This window comes from Dipodomys ordii, unplaced genomic scaffold, assembly GCF_000151885.1.
Source record: "Dipodomys ordii isolate 6190 unplaced genomic scaffold, Dord_2.0 Scaffold96, whole genome shotgun sequence".
Lineage (NCBI taxonomy): Eukaryota > Metazoa > Chordata > Mammalia > Rodentia > Heteromyidae > Dipodomys > Dipodomys ordii.
Window position 1 is genome coordinate 5386950 of NW_012267312.1, and position 17771 is coordinate 5404720.

The following is a 17771-nucleotide window of genomic DNA, read 5'->3' on the forward strand; positions in this document are numbered from 1 at the left end:
ACATGGAGGATCTAGACAGTCATGTCCCACTAACTTCTTGTGGCAGTAATATTTTGCACTTTGCTAATATGTTTTCTGTAGCACATGTGTTAAATAAAGGTTATTTTTAAAAAATGGGTAACTACCTGACAACTAGATCCACAGTGATAATGCTGTACTTAAAATGACTTAACTAAAACAGTTCCACAGTAACACGGTCAGAGTTCACTCAGAAGTGAAAAATGACACTTCCAATGCCATCTTCTGGGAGAAAAGATGTATTCAAAGGAAGAAAATTCAGACAGGGACCACTTGTATAAGCAGGTTATCAGTGGCTAGTATATTCATATTTGGAGGCCTAGAGGCAAAAATATTCAGTGATTAAGGGGCCTACAGTACCTTATGGCTTTTCCCCCAAATATCAGATATAAGAGAAAGCCTATTTTAAACTTCTTACAGGTATTTTCAATGGTTTCTGAATTATCTGTAGGAAGCTCTGATTCAGTTGTATAAAGTTTGATATGTTTACACCATTAGATCCAAATTTATGTTAAGCAAAGCCAAGTACTTGACCTTTTTTTTAAATTTTATTTTATTTTATTTTTTGTGAACATACTGTACAGAGGGGTTACAATTACACGGGCAAGTTAATGCGTACATTTCTTATCAAGCATTGCAGCCTCCTCCTTTGTTTACCCTTCACATCCCTTCCCAGCCTACCCCCACCAATTCTTCCCCCCCCCCCGCACCAACATTGTAAAGCTGGTTTTTGACATGACAACTTGTACTTCTCATTGTTGCAACAGGTCCACCTGTATCCTTAAACGACTTGTTTTTCCCCATCTCCTCCACAAGTTATACTGACATCAAATATAGTGAAAGCAGGGGTTATACTGTGGGGGAGGGACATACAAAGCAACAAAGAGATAATCTTATAAATGCGTTAGAAACAAATGCATGAAAGAAAAAAACATTAAAATACATATTTAAGGGTTCATTTTCCTGACATCTCATTATCTGACCTGGTCTGTGAAAGTATTCCTTAAGTATGCTTTGAGCTAGGCACTGGTGGCTCATGTCTATAATCCTACCTACTCAGGAGGCTGAGATCTGAGGATCGAAGTTTGAAGCCAGTCTGGGCAGGAAATCCAAGAGACTCTTTATCTCCAATTAGCCACCAGAAAACCAGAAGTGGCTCTGTGGCTCAAGTGGTAGAGTGCTCACTTTGAGCTGAAGAGCTCAGGGACAGTGCCCAGGCCCATAGTGCAAGCCCTACAATTGACAAAAAAAAAAGCATGCTTTGAGATGCTTTTGTCCATTTTCATAGCACTTGCTTTCACCCTTCATCAAAGGAAGAAGACACAGGACCTTCAGCAAAGCATATGTGTTTTATACATGGTAGATGGAAGCTCTATACCTTTCCCTCTGTGTTTCCACTTCATTCTCTAATGATGATGTTCAGTTGAAAGAGAGTTGGGGTTGGGCAAGTCACTTCTGTACATGTCAGCATGGTATTTCTCTGATGTATTGAATTTGAGCTGGCCCATGACTGAGGGAACCAGAAATAAACACCTATGTGCTTTGAGGTATCCTTAAGTTCCTAAAAAATATGCTCCACTGTTGGAATACTGTTTCTTTATAGTAACTCTTAGAGGTTAGCTGAGGTTCCACATTACCTTGCTGGGCCTACTATGGAAATTTCCAGGGAGTTTCATTTGAATAGCAAGTTTAGTTGCCAAATTTGTGGCTTTCCCAAGCCAAAACTCATGATAAACTTCAACATTTTCCATCACTTCATTCGGTGAATGCAGCACTGCAGTGAAGCTACTGGCTGCAAAACAGACATCAGAAGTTTGTCCCTGGACATTTTTCCCAAAGGTTCTTGTAAAAAGAAAAAGATATTTTAGGGCTGGGAATGTGGTTTAGTGGTAGAGTGCTTGCCTAGCATGCATGAGACTCTGGGTTCGATTCCTCAGTACCACATAAACAGAAAAAGCTGAAAGTGAAGCTGTGGTAGAGTGCTAGTCTTGAGCAAAAGAAGCTTAGGGACAGTGCTCAGGTCCTGAAGTCAAGCCCCAGGACTGGCAAGAGAAAGCTATTTTAAAGATTAATAATGGTAACAGTGAAATCAAATTCTGTCCCTGCACTAAAGAGAACAAATGCTCAGCCAGCTATACAGTAGTTCCATCTAGTATTTGTGTCGCTATTTATACCATCCAAACATAAAACAAATGCTTGCAGGAGGTCCAGTAAAATTTCAAAAGCATCATGCCTGCCTGTCCACTGAGTGGACATTAACTGAACGGTTAATTTCCTTCAGTTCTTTGTCCTGTTCATCACTGTTCTGAAAAAGAACAGAAATTACATTGGCAAGTTCTAAAAGCAGTTGTAGTGATTGATGGACAAAAGAACAAACTTTCTCAACTGTTTCTAATGTGCAATGACTACCCCCATCATGGGGACTGACTTTGCCAACCACGGGTCTAAGACACAGGAAGAGCAGCATATGTAAATAGCCTGAAGATAGTTCTCTAAAAGTCTAGAAGCAACAATTTTCAAATCCAGTAGACGGAATGTAAGCCTAGCCACAACAATACTCCATATTTAGCCCCCACTTCTCAGTTATCATAATGTGAAATTTCACCACCAGAATTTCTATATTGGCTTCATAAGGCAGAAAATCCTCAAATTCCTCTCTTAGGTTATGCAATTCATCAGCAAAACTCAACAACATTGCTGGGAATGTGGCTCAATGGTAGAGTGCTTGTGTAGCATGCATGAAGCCCTGGGTTCGATTCCTCAGTACCACATACACAGAAAAGATGGAAAGTGGCACTATGGCTCAAGTGGTAGAGGGCTAGCCTTGAGCAAAAGAAGTTCAGGGAGCCCAATGCTGGTGGCTCATGCCTATAATACTAGCTACTCAGGAGGCTGAGATCTGAGGATCACAGTTCAAAGCCAGCTGGGGTAGGAACATTGGTGAGACTCTTATCTCCAATTAACCACTCAGAAAACCAGAAGTAGTGCTATGGCTCAAGTGGTAGAGCACTAGCCTTGAGCTAAAGAGCTCAGGGACAGTGCCCAGCCCTTGAGTTCAAGCCCCATGACTGGCAAAACAAAGAAAAAAACTTCAACACCCAACACCTATAGCTACTCTTCTGCTATGTACACATCATCAGTGATAATGGAAAAGAAGTGGGAGTCTGACTTCCCTGAAGGTTTCTTCCTGAATGCAGTTCTTACAGATCTCTAACATCTGTTTCTGCTGTCTTTTAGAGCAGAAAAATGTACTCTCCAACTGTGGTCTCCAAGTGCTTTCTTAGGATCTCATCAGAATTTATTCAACACTCCAAGTAGTGCCTGAAAATTATCAGGAGTAGGGGCTGGGAAGGTAGCTCAGTGGTAGAGCGCTTGCCTTGCATGCCTGAGGCCCTGGGTTCGATTCCTCAGCACCACATAAACAAAAAGAAAAAAGTCAGAAGTGGTGCTGTGGCTCAAGTGGTAGAGTGCTAGCCTTGAGCTGAAGAGCTGAGGGACAGTTCCCAGGCCCAGAGTTCAGGCCCCACGACCGGACCCAAAAAAAAAATTATCAGGAGTAAAGAGATCATTTAGGATTTCATCAGCATTATGCCCATCCAAAGGAATGTTTTGTTTTCCTCATAAGAACCAAATTTCAAATAGAGACTTTAGGCATTTTTCTTTCTCTTCAAGGGTTAAAGGTCATGTCTTCATCATGTTGGCCACCTTCCTCTGCACTGGAATTCTGAGCACTGCTGTTGTTTTTTTGTGGTTTTTGTTCCTGTTCAGAAGTTTTTCATCATTTTTTTTCTATTTCAGTGTCCTTATTTCATCTTCACTGAATACTTCGTTTTCTACATCTGCTATGTGGATTGTTCAAATGACTGGTAAGATCAAATACTGTTGGTATTGCATTATCTAGAAGAAAACTGCCCAGTAAGGACTCTCCCAATGACTTCACAAGTATCGGCTTCAATTAATTTTGAGAAATACAATAACCTAATCATTCTTAAGTTTTCTGACCCCTCTGCAAAAATGATAGTTCTACGGATCATGGAGGTCTCAAAGTATTTGTCACATAGTCCAGTTGATCAGGTGTTTTATCTTCTAAGTCTGTTCAACAATTCCTCACTCACTTCTGACATCTGGCCAGGTCCAGCGGGAATCTGAAGACCAAGTCGGACTGCGCACTCTTCTGCGTGCAGTTGGGGTCCGCACAGTAGTTCAGGATGACCATCCTCCTGTCCGCCAGCTGCCCCCTCGGGCTGCTTCTTTAGGGTCCAGGAGGGGAGGTAGGCGGGCGGGCTTACTGGGCAGGGCCATGTGCTCGGGAAGGGGCGGCGCGCGGCTCAACCAAGGGGCCGGCCACGCGCTCAGGGAGGAGCAGCGCGCGGACAGCCGCGAGGGGCAGGATGGATGCGTCGGTCCTGGCCAGGCTGGGGACCGGCAGGAGGGGCGGGGCGTCGCGCGAGCGCTGGGAGGGGTAGGAGGGACGGTGCGTGGCCCGCCCAATGGGGCAGGGGTAGGGAGCCAGGCCAGCCGCGCGCTCTGGGAGGGCCGGCGCGAGGAGCAGGATGGATGATGCGTCGGTCCAGGCCAGACTGGGGACTTAGCTCCACAGTGCTGTGAGCGGCCTGGAGGATTTATGGCTGCCGCCACCGCCACCACTACCATCTCAGCTGGTGCACCTCCTGCCACCTTCCCACCTGTTTGTTTTCTGAGTCAGTCTCATTTGTAGCTTAAATTGGCCTCAAACTCAGCTTCCTCTTGCCTCACCCTTCCAGTTACTGGGAGTACAGGCATGAGCCACCACGCCTGGCTTATGTCTGGGAATGTTTTAGATCAGGATTCTTAGAAGTAAAATCTGAGATTCTCATTCAAGTTATTTGTTGCAGAAATTTTCTCTAGACAATGGGATTTAGAGAAAGAATGTAGAATATGGGGGTAAAACCAACCAAAAATACATTAGGTATAGAATAACTGCAGGTCGATATGCAGAATCGTTCTAGAACAGGAAAACTAATTCGTCCCACTCTGAAACAGAAGATGGCCTTTGAAATCCTATGTCGTTCAGCCTCCAGCTGAGGTCCACCCCCAGGGCTAAAGGCATCATCTTCTGTCTATGAGAGTTTCCACAGGTATATATTCTGAAGAGGTCCCAGCTGTGAGCGATGGCCCCACATTCACAGCAACTGGTAGACTTGATATGGGACACCAATCACGTCTGGTACAGGGCAGAAGGATGCAAAGAGATATTTGCTGAACCCAAGTATGGACTGGGGTAGAGATATTTACTGCTCACTGAATGGTCATATGATTCCCTGCCATTTTGAAGGTCCCTCATGTGTGTGTGTGTGTGTGTGTGTGTGTGTGTGTGTGTGTGTGTGTGTGTGTCCCAGTCCTGGGGCTTGAACCTATTGCTTGTGTGCTGTTTCTTTTGCTCGAGGTTAGAGCTTTACTACTTGAGCCACAGCTCCACTTCCAGCTTTTTTGTCTTAGTAGTTTATTAGAGATAAGAGTCTCAAACACATTCCTGCCAAGGCTGGCTTCTAACCATGATCTTCAGATCTCAGCCTCCTGAGTAGCTAGGATTACAGGCATGAGCCACTGGGGCCGAACACTCTTTTTTGGTGGTAGTTAGGTTTGAACTCAGGGCCTGGGCTGAGAATATGGCTTAGTGGTAGAGTTTTTGCCTAGCATGCAGGAAGCTCTGGGTTTGATTCCTCAGCACCACATAAACAGAAAAGGCCAGAAGTGGCACCATGGCTAAAGAAGTAGAGCCCCAGGACTACCAAATAAAAGTGAACTCAGGACCTGACCTCCTGCTTACTAGGCAGACAGTTTGCTCCTTGAGTTCATATTCCAGTGCCCTTTTTGCTTTTTTAGTTTTTTGACATAGGGTCTTCCATTTTTGTGAGAGGTCAGTATCAGACTGCTATGCATTTGTAGCTGAGATCACAGGAGCATACCACCACACCCAGTTTGGTTTTTGTGATGGACTTTTGTGAACTTTTTACCTAGGCTGACTTTCAACCATAATCCTCCCAATTTCTGCCTCCTGGGTAGCTGGGATTATAAACATGAGCCGCAATGCCTAGCTCCAAGTTCCTTTTATAAATAAACTAGATCATGTGACCAAAGGCCTAAAGAAGTTATATTTGTCATTTTTTTCAAGCCAAAGCATTTCAGAGCCCTCTAATTCTTCTTTCCCTGTTCAGCAACCATGACACCAAGTGCCTAGATTCCATCATCTCCACTAGTATGTGTCTTTGAGCATCAATGTAGGGCATAGAAATACAATGCCTTTAGCTGCTATTGATACATAACATACTGCTGTTATTGGTCTTTTGATATAAATATATATAAATATAATTTGAATTTTTGGGAACTTCAGCTGTGCTGTCAACTTTGGAAAAAGTATCCCAGTTTACCATGTTGAGGTGGCATTGTACAAAACTTGATATTGGTCTAGATATTGGTCTAGACATATTGGTCTAGAAACATGAAACTTAATTTTTTCCCATTTGTATGGGGGTAAACATATTGTATTAAATATATAAGGTCTTATCTACATGGGTTTGATTGCAGAAACTAATAAAGTATTCTCTCAGCTGGGAATCTGGCTTAGTTGTAGAGTGTTTGTGTGATAATCCCCACCAAAAATTCAAGGTACCTGAGTTACTATTCACTGGCAGAAAGTTCCTTCTATTGTCTAGTGTGCTGCAGGGGCTCCCCTTTCCTTGGGAAAAAAAAAAAGGTTATCCATGGGAACAAAAGAAACATCCTTGCTAAAAAGCAAACATCTCTCCCTCTCCCTCTCTCCAGCTTCCCAGACTGGCAGCTTTACAGTTTACCACAAACATTGCTGAAGGCCACTGACAACCTTGAGGCTTATCACCAGCTGTACTGAGCTGCTGTACTAGTTAGGAGCTTATTAAAAATCATTTCTATGAAGAAAATTTCAGTGTACCCCCAACCATAGGAATGAGTTTCTAATGTTTTGAGATTTAAAAATACACTACCCCTTCCCAAGGTTACGTTTTGACTTCTGTAAGCCAAGGATATGTTTTGATTTTTTGTAATAATGTCAATAGCATTGATAGGATCGATCATGCTGACCAAGTCAAGATTATGTTTTGCCTATGCTCTTGTGACTCAGGCTATGTTTTGCTTCTGTAACCTTGCTTGCTTGCTTTGGTAAACATCACCTACGTGAAACCCCTTTCTATAAAAATCCTCCATGACAAGCGAATGGGGCTGTTCTCCAGTTCTGAAAGCTGGGGACAGATACCACGTGGCTTCCAGCCAGTTTGACTGAGTGCTGGTGACTCCTTTCACTGATTGTGGGTTCAAGTCCCACTGGTCCTGGGAAGCTGGAATAGTACAGTTTGCCAAGTAGATATGAAGCCCTGGGTTTGATTCCTTAGTATCACACAAACAGGAAAAGCCGGAAGTGGCACTGTGGCTCAAGTGGTAGAGTGCTAGCTTTGAGCAAAAGAAGTTCAGGAACAGTGCCCAACTCTTGAGTTCAAGCCCCAGGACTGGCAAAAAATAAACAAATAGGGCTAGGAAGGTGGCTCAGTGGTAGAGCGCTTGCCTTGCATACCTGAGGCCCTGGGTTCGATTCCTCAGCACCATATAGGCAAAAAGAAAAAAGCCAGAAGTGACGCTGTGGCTCAAGTGGTAGAGCACTAGCCTTGAGCTGAGGGACAGTGCCCAGGCCCAGAGTTCAGGCTCCACGACCGGACCCAAAAAGCAAAAGATTAAAAAAAAACAATAAAATGAAATATTTTCTAAATAATGAAAAACAATCCCATGCCTACCTTGTACAACCATACTGGCCTTATAGCCTGAGCTTGTTCTGTAGGCTATTGGTTTGGAGATCAATTTGTCATCATAGTATGAAGTAGTTTGTTAGGGATCAGTTCAATTAGAAAAGCAGAGTGTGGACTGATGCTGCTGACTCACACCTGTAATCCTAGATACTCAGAAGGCTGAGACCTGAGGATCAAGGTTCAAAGTCAGCCCCAGCAGGAAAGTCCCCAAAGCTCTTATCTCCAATTAACCACCAGAAAATTGAAAGTGGCCCCGTGGTTCAAAGTGGTAGAGCACTAGCCTTGAACAAAAGAGCTCAGGGACAGTGCCTAGGCCCTGAGTTCAAGCCCCATGACTAACAAAAATAAAAAAGTAGAGCTTTCTAAAAAAGTAGAGTTTCTTTGAGTCATACCCCAGAGCCCTTTTTGCTTTTTGTAGTTTGTTTAAAAGAATAAAAAGGCAAATATTGTTACTAATCTTCTCAGTGACTATAATTGTTGCATGTAATCAAGCTTTCATTTTATAATAAAATGATATACATTTATGATTACCAGTCCTTCATGAAGTTCTGAGTGAAATGCTTCTTCCCTGTGTTCTAGTAACTAGATAATGGGAATAGGGGCCTCTGTCTAATGGTTGTAGGTAACATTCTAGTGTCCAGAATGGCCAAAAACAAGTCGTTTCTCTTGCTAAATGCTTCCCATTTAAAGAAAGTGACTGGGCAAAAATTCGAGATTCTCTAAACAAAAAACAAAAATAAAACCTAAAGCAGAAAGGTTTTGAATGTGGTTCAAGTGGTAGCATGTTTGTCCAACAAGCACAAGGCCCTGAGTTCAAACCCAGTACTACAAAGAAAAAGATGTCTGATACAATATCCACTTCGTTAACGTGATTTATTATCACTTTTATTTTTGTTCTAAATCTTTTTAAAAAATCAACAAGCAGATAAAAGCTTCCCTCCAGACCAGAGCACTGCTGGGGGTGACGCTGAGCTCAGAAGCACTACACTGGATCCCAGCTCAGCTAGCTCTGTACTAACTTTCACATTTTATATGTATCATTCACATGAGACTTCTGACCTAGAGAAAAGATATATAGTCACTACTGAATAACCAGAGAGTAAACAAAAGCCACTAAGAAAAAAAGCTCATCTAAAAATCTGTTCTGTATATTCTTTTTTTTTTGGGGGGGGGGGGTCCGGTCCTGGAGCCTGAACTCTGGGCCTGGGCGCTGTCCCTCAGCTCTTCAGCTCAGGGCTAGCGCTCTACCACTTGAGCCACAGCGCCACTTCCGACTTTTTTCTTTTTACTTATGTGGTGCTGAGGAATGGAACCCAGGGCCTCATGCATTCAAGGCAAGCGCTCTACCACTGAGCCCCCTTCCCAGCCCTGTTCTGTATTTTCTTAAATGAGTTCTTTTTTGGTCAGTTGTGGGGCTTGAACTCAGGGCCTGGGCACTGTCATTGAGCTCTTTTGCTCAAGGCTAGCACTCTACCACTTTGAGCTACAGTATCACTTCTGGTTTTCTGGTGGTTAATTGAAGCTAGGAGTCTTACAGACTCTCTGCCAGGGCTGACATTGAACCATGATCCTCAGATGTCAGCCTCCTGAATAGTTAAGATTATAGGCATGAGCCACCAGTACCCAGCAAATTTTTTGTTTTGGTGCTGCTCCTGGGGCTTGAACTCAGGGCCTGGATGCTGTCCCTGAACTTCCTTGCTCAATGCTAGTGCTCTACCACTTGAGTCACAGCTCCACTACTGGCTTCTTCCTTCATGTTTGGTAAATAAAACCAAGATATCCAAGCAAAAGTGACTGTGGTTTATAAGACTCAATTGTGCACCTGGGAATAATTTTTGTTTTTTTTTTTTGGTGCCAATCCTTAGGCTTGAACTCAGGGCATGGCACTGTCCCTGAGCTTCTTTTGCTCAAGGCTAGCACTCTATCACTTGAGCCACAGAATCACTGCCAGCTTATTCTGTTTATGTGGTACTTAGGAATTGAACCCAGGGCTTCATGCATGCCAAGTAAGCACTCTACCACTAAGCCATATTCCCAGCCCCCCCCCACACACACCTTTTTTTTTGTCAGTCATGGGGCTTGAACTCTGGGCCTGGGCACTGTCGCTGAGCTCTTCAGCTTAAAGCTAGTGCTCTACCTCTTAAGCCACAGTGCCACTTCCTCCCACCCCACCCCCAGGATAATTTTCACTAGATTATCTACACATGGGTGTATGTTTGCATTCAGTAGATTTTCCTAGCTGGTTTGGTTGCTTGTATTCTGCTAGTTGAAACATGTGTTACCCTTTCAGAGGTAGGTCTAAGGAGCAATAATTGAGCCGAACCAAACTGGCCAAGAAAGTTTCATATGTCTAGTCCTTTCTGATTTTTCTTTAAAAAGAAGTGATTTTTAATGACATGTAAAATCAGAGAGTTTCACTCATTGAGTCTCATGTCTGGGTTCTTTCTAAGGTCTCTAAGATAGTGGGTAGGGCTTTTCTGTAGCACCTGATGGTCATAGATCCCATGCTACAGTTCACCAAAGGGTTCAACTAGACACTTGTCTTTAATGGATCCTATAAAGAAAAATGTTATCTAAGTGTCCTCCTCCTCTGGCCTATACTGCTCGCTCAATTTAAGCAATATAAATGTGTATTTTTGTGAGATATGGTCTTACCACATTGTTCAGGCTAGAGTAACTTTTTTATCTTTCTGACTCAGCCTCCTAAGTGCCTGAGATTACTGGCATATACCACTAAATCCAGATGTGAAGTTTTTCTTTTTCTTTTTTTTGTCGGTCATGGGGCTTGAACTCTGGGCCTGGGCGTTGTCCCTCAGCTCTTCAACTCAAGGCGAGCGCTCTACCACTTGAGCTACAGCGCCACTTCCCCAGATGTGAACTTTTTCAAACAGAAGGGTCAGTTTAACTATGACTTTGGTCTAATAATAGAGTCCTAAGGGGTTGAGTGAGTGGCGCATTGTAAGTACAAAGCCCTGGATTCAATCTCCAGTACTAAAAAAATAAAAACTGTATCTCGAATTTTAGATAGAGTGTTCCTTCAAAAACCAAGGACACAACTTTCTGACTTACCTTGATGTAGAAATGTAGTCAATTTGTGGCCACTGGAATTTGGTGGAAGCAGTATGCAAAATTTGGAGAGAGCTGTTTAAAGAATTTGATAGGGGGGCTGGGAAGGTGGCTCAGTGGTAGAGTGCTTGCCTTGCATGCATGAGGCCCTGGGTTCGATTCCTCAGCACCACATAAGCAGAAAAAGTCGGAAGTGGTGCTGTGGCTCAAGTGGTACAGTGCTTGCCTTCAGCTGAAGAACTGAGGGACAGCGCCCAAACCTAGAGTTCAAGCCCAGGACTGGCAAAAAAAAAAAAAAAAAAGAATTTGATAGGGAGCTTTTTTTTTTTTTTTTTTTTTAACTTTCCTTCCATTCTCTTTTCTACCTGGACCTGATTTCTTCTTGGTCATTCTGCCAGCCTAAACTTTGCTTTCAAATCAATGCAAATGTAATCTGTTTTAGAGATAAGGAAGAAGGAAAATGTATTGATTTTTCTGTTTGTTTGATATTTAGGCCTACCTAAGAAAATTAAGATGAATATCTGTTTCAGAAGAGCATGGATACTATTCTGTGTCTTCCTCTTTCTACCCCATCCTGCACATATTCACCACAAATCTTATTACTACCACTATCACACAAGACAAAGAATCAATTTTGCAAGCATTTCTGTGGCGAGTGATGAAGGGAATAAAGGCTATTCCAGGTGTGACTTCTTGGAGTACCTATGTGATCCAACGTACTGGATGTACTAAGACATGCAATACATATGCTGTGCATAGGGATGTTTTCCATATTGTAATGAGTGTGTAATAAGTGTGATTCTTTTTTCAAGTCCAAATTACTATCAGCGTGGGAGGCAGGAAAGGAGGAAACACATCTGCTTGCATATTCACCGAACACTCTGGAGAATAAGCGCTAACTAACAAAACCTACAGGGCAAAAAAACACAGTCACTAAAGTATAAGGAATGATTTTTATTAGCTGAAGGAATAATGAGTTGAGCTATGTGCATATGATTATATAAAATGATGTTTATCAAAACGAGAGTCTGTTTTTATTTCACTTTTTGTGTGTTTTTTGTTTTGTTTTGTTTTTCTCTTTTTGTCCCTGTTTTTGACTTCTGTACTTCTTTTTTTTGGGGGAGGGGGTCTGGTCATGGGGCCTGAACTCTGGGCCTGGGCGCTGTCCCTCAGCTCTTCAGCTCAAGACTAGCGCTCTACCACTTGAGCCACAGCGCCACTTCCGGGTTTTTTCTTTTTGCTTATGTGGTGCTGAGGAATCGAACCCAGGGCCTCATGCATGCAAGGCAAGCACTCTACCACTGAGCCACCTTCCCAGCCCCAACTTCTGTACTTCTTGTCTTGTGTGTAAGTTTATCTGTTTTGGGGAGAGGAAGGGGAAGCACAAAAATGGTGGGACAAAAGGTGAACTAATTCAGCAGTGATACTCACTAGACACTACATTGAAAATGGACTATACAACTTGTGGGGGAGGGGTGGCGGGAGGGGAAGAACTGGGAGAAAATGAGGGAAGAGGTGACACTGTTCAAAAAAAAATGTACTCACTGCCTGATTTATGTAACTGTAACCTCTCTGTGTATCTACTTTACAATAAAAATAAATTTTAGAGAAGAAAGTGTTGAAGGCCTCTGAAGGCCAAAAGATTTCAAAAAGAGACTTATAGCAATGTTACAGCGGACCTGGGAGACACAGGAAGAGTAGATTCTGGGTTCCTGGAGGTCACAGGCAGGGGACTTGGGAGTGATAAGAGATCAAACCCTATCAAGTTGTATCATCCCATTGGAAGCTAGTATATGGGCAAAAGGGAATTGGCTGGGTACTCATTTCAGCGCTTCTACTTTGCTATTCTTTTTGTTTACTTATGTTTTTGTGCCCATCCTGGGGCTTGAACTCAAGGTCTTGGTACTGTCCCTGAGCTTTTTTGTTTGTTTGTTTTGCTCAGGACTAGGGGTCTACCACTTGAACCACAGCTCCACATTTTTTAGTGATTAATTGGAGATAAGAGTCTTATGGAATTTCTTGCCTGGTCTGGCTTTGAATCTTGATCCTCAGATCTCAGCCTCCTAAGTAACTAGGATTATAGGCCTAAGCCATCATCAGCGCTCAGCTATTTTCTTAGTCTTAGGACCACTTAGGTAGAGTGAAATGCTACCATTTTATGTTGCATCAGCACCATTCACCATTTTGAACTTAAGTTGGACTTACTCATACTGAAATCAGGGCTTTCACCAAGAAGTAGTTTCCAGTTTTCCACCTCAGCCAATTCCTCAAGGCAGTTGACCCAGATATCTGCCTTAAATAACCACCTCCTGGTAACCATGCCCCTATGAGACAGCTGGAGGCAACCTGCTTGACTCATCATACTGAGTGCCTCCTCACAGGAACTTTGCAGGTACGCCACACTTGCCACCTCTCCGCCACTGCAGGCCTCTGTAGCAGCTGTATTCTTGCCCCAGATCCACACAATAGAGTTTATTACAGGAAAACTGCTTGGTTTAAGAGTAATGCCCTGCAATTCTTGATAAGAAACGTACTTGTTATCTTGCCCATGTAATTGTAATTCCTCTGTATGGTATTCTCACAATTAAAAAAAAAAGAGTAATGCCCTGGATCCCAATAAAGACTATGGTCTCTAGGTTTCCTGTCTTCCCATTCTCTCTTGCCCCTCTTGACCACACATTGTTATAAGCTGTGTGCCTTACCTAGGTGCACACCTGTGTCTGACTTCCTTCCAGAAAGTCTTCCTTCCAGCTAAGGCTTTCCTAGAGAGTGGCTAACTTGTTATGAATAAAAAGGATAGAGTTTGGACCAGAGTCACAAAAGCATCTACCTGTAGAAGAAGTTTCCAGTGAGAAGAGACATCCTGCTTCTGGGGTGGATACTTAGGCAGTAGGCTACAATATAGCAGTATGACATGAAAGGCACATTTTAGGCATCCACAGCCCAAGCCCATGTCAAAGCAGAGGTAGACTACAGCCATTCTTAAAGAGACCTTAAGGTTAAATCAGAGAGAGAAAAGAAACCCATAACAACACAATAGTGTTTTGGAAAGTTAATTATGCTGTCTCTTAAAATTAATTTTACTTGGCTGAGTGCTGGTGGCTCATTCCTGTAACCTTAGCTACTAAGAAGGCAGAGATCTGAGGATCAGGTTCAAAGCCAGCCCAGTTAGGAGAAAGTCCACAAGACTTTTATCTCCAGCCTTTCAGCCCTAAACAATGTCAAAGTTCAGTGAGAATGCCAAATGGTAAGGTGATAGATGCCAAATTCCTGAGTGACTGTAGAGAATGACCATATACTCATCTCAGTAGATTATGACATGAACAAGAAATAAACACTTGACGTGCTAGAAAATTCAAAACTGGAAAGTCTTCCAACATTTAAACAACATACATTAATGCAGCATAACATGAAAATTTTTGCTAATGAATATTAGAATCTTACTTGAGAGAAATAGTGTTGCTCTGAACGTTTACTATAATTTGGAAGTTCAAATCAGTGATTCTTCTATCATAATGTTATAAATGCATAGGAATTTAATGTAGAAGACATATTCTTTTTTTTTTTTTTTGGTCAGTCATGGGGCTTGAACTCTGGACCTGGGTGCTGTCCCTGAGCAATTCAGCTCAAGGAGAGCACTCTACCACTTGAGCGACAACATCACTTCTGGTTTTCTGCTGGTTTATTGGAGATAAGAGTCTCACAGATTTTCCTGCCTGGGTTGGCTTTAAACCAGGATCCTCAGATCTCAGTTTCTTGAGTACCTAGGATTACAGGTGTGAGCCACTGGCACCCAACTAGAAGACATATTGTTATAGATGTGATGTAGTGAGTCAGAACAATTTATACATAGAATCTTGGTTACATTACAAAACCTTCCTTGTGGGGCTGGGAAGGTGGCTCCGTGGTAGAGCACTTGCCTTGCATGTATGAGGCCCTGGGTTTGAATCCTCAGCACCACATAAGCAAAAAAAAAAAAGAAAGAAAAGAAAAAGAAAAAAAGCCGGAAGTGGTGCTGTGGCTCAAGTGGTAGAGCGCTAGCCTTGAGCTGAAGAGCTGAGGGACAGCGCCCAGGCCCAGAGTTCAGGCCCCACAACCGGACCCCAAAAAAACAAAAAAAAGGGTGAACAAGTGCAGCAGTGGTAATCATTGGACACTATGTTGAAAATGAACTATATAACTTGTGGGTGGGTGGTTGGGAGGGAAAAATCAGGAGAGTGTGAGGGAAGGGGTGACATTGTCCAAAAAGACTTACTAAAGACTCTAAACCCTCTGTGCATCACCTTTATAATAACAATAAAAATTTAAATCAACATATAATAAAATTGTCCTGTTTTGTTCTATGATCCTATGACTTCTATACATCTATAACTTCAGACATTACCACCAAGATCAGGATATATAACAATTCTAACACTCTAAAATACTGCTTCATGCTCTTCAGCTCAAGGTGAGCACTCTACCACTTCCAGTTTTCGGAGTGGTTTAATGGAGATAAGAGTCTCATGGACTTTCGTACCCGGGCTGGCTTTGAATCGCAATCCTCAGATCTCAGCCTCCGGAGTAGCCAGGATTACAGGCATGAGCCACTGGCACCAGGCCATTATTCCTTTTTAATGCTGAGAAGAATTCCATGTATCTACTAAACTTTGCTTTCCATTCACTGTTAAAAGATATTTGGGTTCTTTCCCGGTGTTGAGGATTATCAGTAGTACTGGCATAAATGTTTGCCTACTTGTTGTGGTGATCTACTTTCTTTAAAGAAAGATTTAACTCCAACAATAAGAATACTTTGGGATGGAAGACTGTGTAATTGTTAGGAGTGTGCAACTGTGTATTGTAGAATGTGCTGCTGCATCTCTAGCCTTTCCCACTAGATGTCAGTAGCTTCCTCTTCCCCCACTTTTCCTGACATTTCTGAAGCAATTTCCTCTGGATATAGATTTGATTTGGCAGGATTGTATTTTTTTCCAACACATTAAAAAGTAATTACCTTCTCTGGGCACCATTGGCTCACATCTATAATCCTAGCTACGCAGGAGGCTGAGATCTGAGAATTATGGTTCAAAGCCAGCGTAGGCAGAAAACTCTATGAGATTTTTTTTTTGTCTAATTAACTACCAAAAACCCTGAGGTAGAGCTGTGGCTCAAATGGTAAAGCACTAGCCTTGAACACAAAAGCTCAAGGACAGTACCCAGCCCTTCAGTTGAATACCCAGGTCTGGCACAAAACAAGTACCCTATCTCCTCACTTCCATATTTGTTGAGAAATCAGTTATAAGTCTTGATAGGTAATAAGTTATAAGTTTCTTTAAGGTAATATGTCACTTTCCTGAGTGCTTCCAACTTTTTTTGGGGGGGGGAGGGTACAGTCATGGGGTCTGAACTCTGGGCCTGGGTGCTGTCCCTCAGCTCTTCAGCTCAAGGCTAGTGCTCTACCACTTGAGCTACAGCGCCACTTCCCCAGATGTGAACTTTTTCAAACAGAAGGGTCAGTTTAACTATGACTTTGGTCTAATAATAGAGTCCTAAGGGGTTGAGTGAGTGGCGCATTGTAAGTACAAAGCCCTGGATTCAATCTCCAGTACTAAAAAAATAAAAACTGTATCTCGAATTTTAGATAGAGTGTTCCTTCAAAAACCAAGGACACAACTTTCTGACTTACCTTGATGTAGAAATGTAGTCAATTTGTGGCCACTGGAATTTGGTGGAAGCAGTATGCAAAATTTGGAGAGAGCTGTTTAAAGAATTTGATAGGGGGGCTGGGAAGGTGGCTCAGTGGTAGAGTGCTTGCCTTGCATGCATGAGGCCCTGGGTTCGATTCCTCAGCACCACATAAGCAGAAAAAGTCGGAAGTGGTGCTGTGGCTCAAGTGGTACAGTGCTTGCCTTCAGCTGAAGAACTGAGGGACAGCGCCCAAACCTAGAGTTCAAGCCCAGGACTGGCAAAAAAAAAAAAAAAAAAGAATTTGATAGGGAGCTTTTTTTTTTTTTTTTTTTTTAACTTTCCTTCCATTCTCTTTTCTACCTGGACCTGATTTCTTCTTGGTCATTCTGCCAGCCTAAACTTTGCTTTCAAATCAATGCAAATGTAATCTGTTTTAGAGATAAGGAAGAAGGAAAATGTATTGATTTTTCTGTTTGTTTGATATTTAGGCCTACCTAAGAAAATTAAGATGAATATCTGTTTCAGAAGAGCATGGATACTATTCTGTGTCTTCCTCTTTCTACCCCATCCTGCACATATTCACCACAAATCTTATTACTACCACTATCACACAAGACAAAGAATCAATTTTGCAAGCATTTCTGTGGCGAGTGATGAAGGGAATAAAGGCTATTCCAGGTGTGACTTCTTGGAGTACCTATGTGATCCAACGTACTGGATGTACTAAGACATGCAATACATATGCTGTGCATAGGGATGTTTTCCATATTGTAATGAGTGTGTAATAAGTGTGATTCTTTTTTCAAGTCCAAATTACTATCAGCGTGGGAGGCAGGAAAGGAGGAAACACATCTGCTTGCATATTCACCGAACACTCTGGAGAATAAGCGCTAACTAACAAAACCTACAGGGCAAAAAAACACAGTCACTAAAGTATAAGGAATGATTTTTATTAGCTGAAGGAATAATGAGTTGAGCTATGTGCATATGATTATATAAAATGATGTTTATCAAAACGAGAGTCTGTTTTTATTTCACTTTTTGTGTGTTTTTTGTTTTGTTTTGTTTTTCTCTTTTTGTCCCTGTTTTTGACTTCTGTACTTCTTTTTTTTGGGGGAGGGGGTCTGGTCATGGGGCCTGAACTCTGGGCCTGGGCGCTGTCCCTCAGCTCTTCAGCTCAAGACTAGCGCTCTACCACTTGAGCCA

At 42.5% G+C, this 17771-nt stretch overlaps 1 pseudogene; it reads right to left on the reverse strand.

The window, feature by feature from the left end:
- Positions 1 to 276: 276 nt before the first annotated feature.
- Positions 277 to 4234, reverse strand: LOC105993463 (annotated as a pseudogene).
- Between the last annotated feature and the right edge of the window lie 13537 nt (positions 4235 to 17771).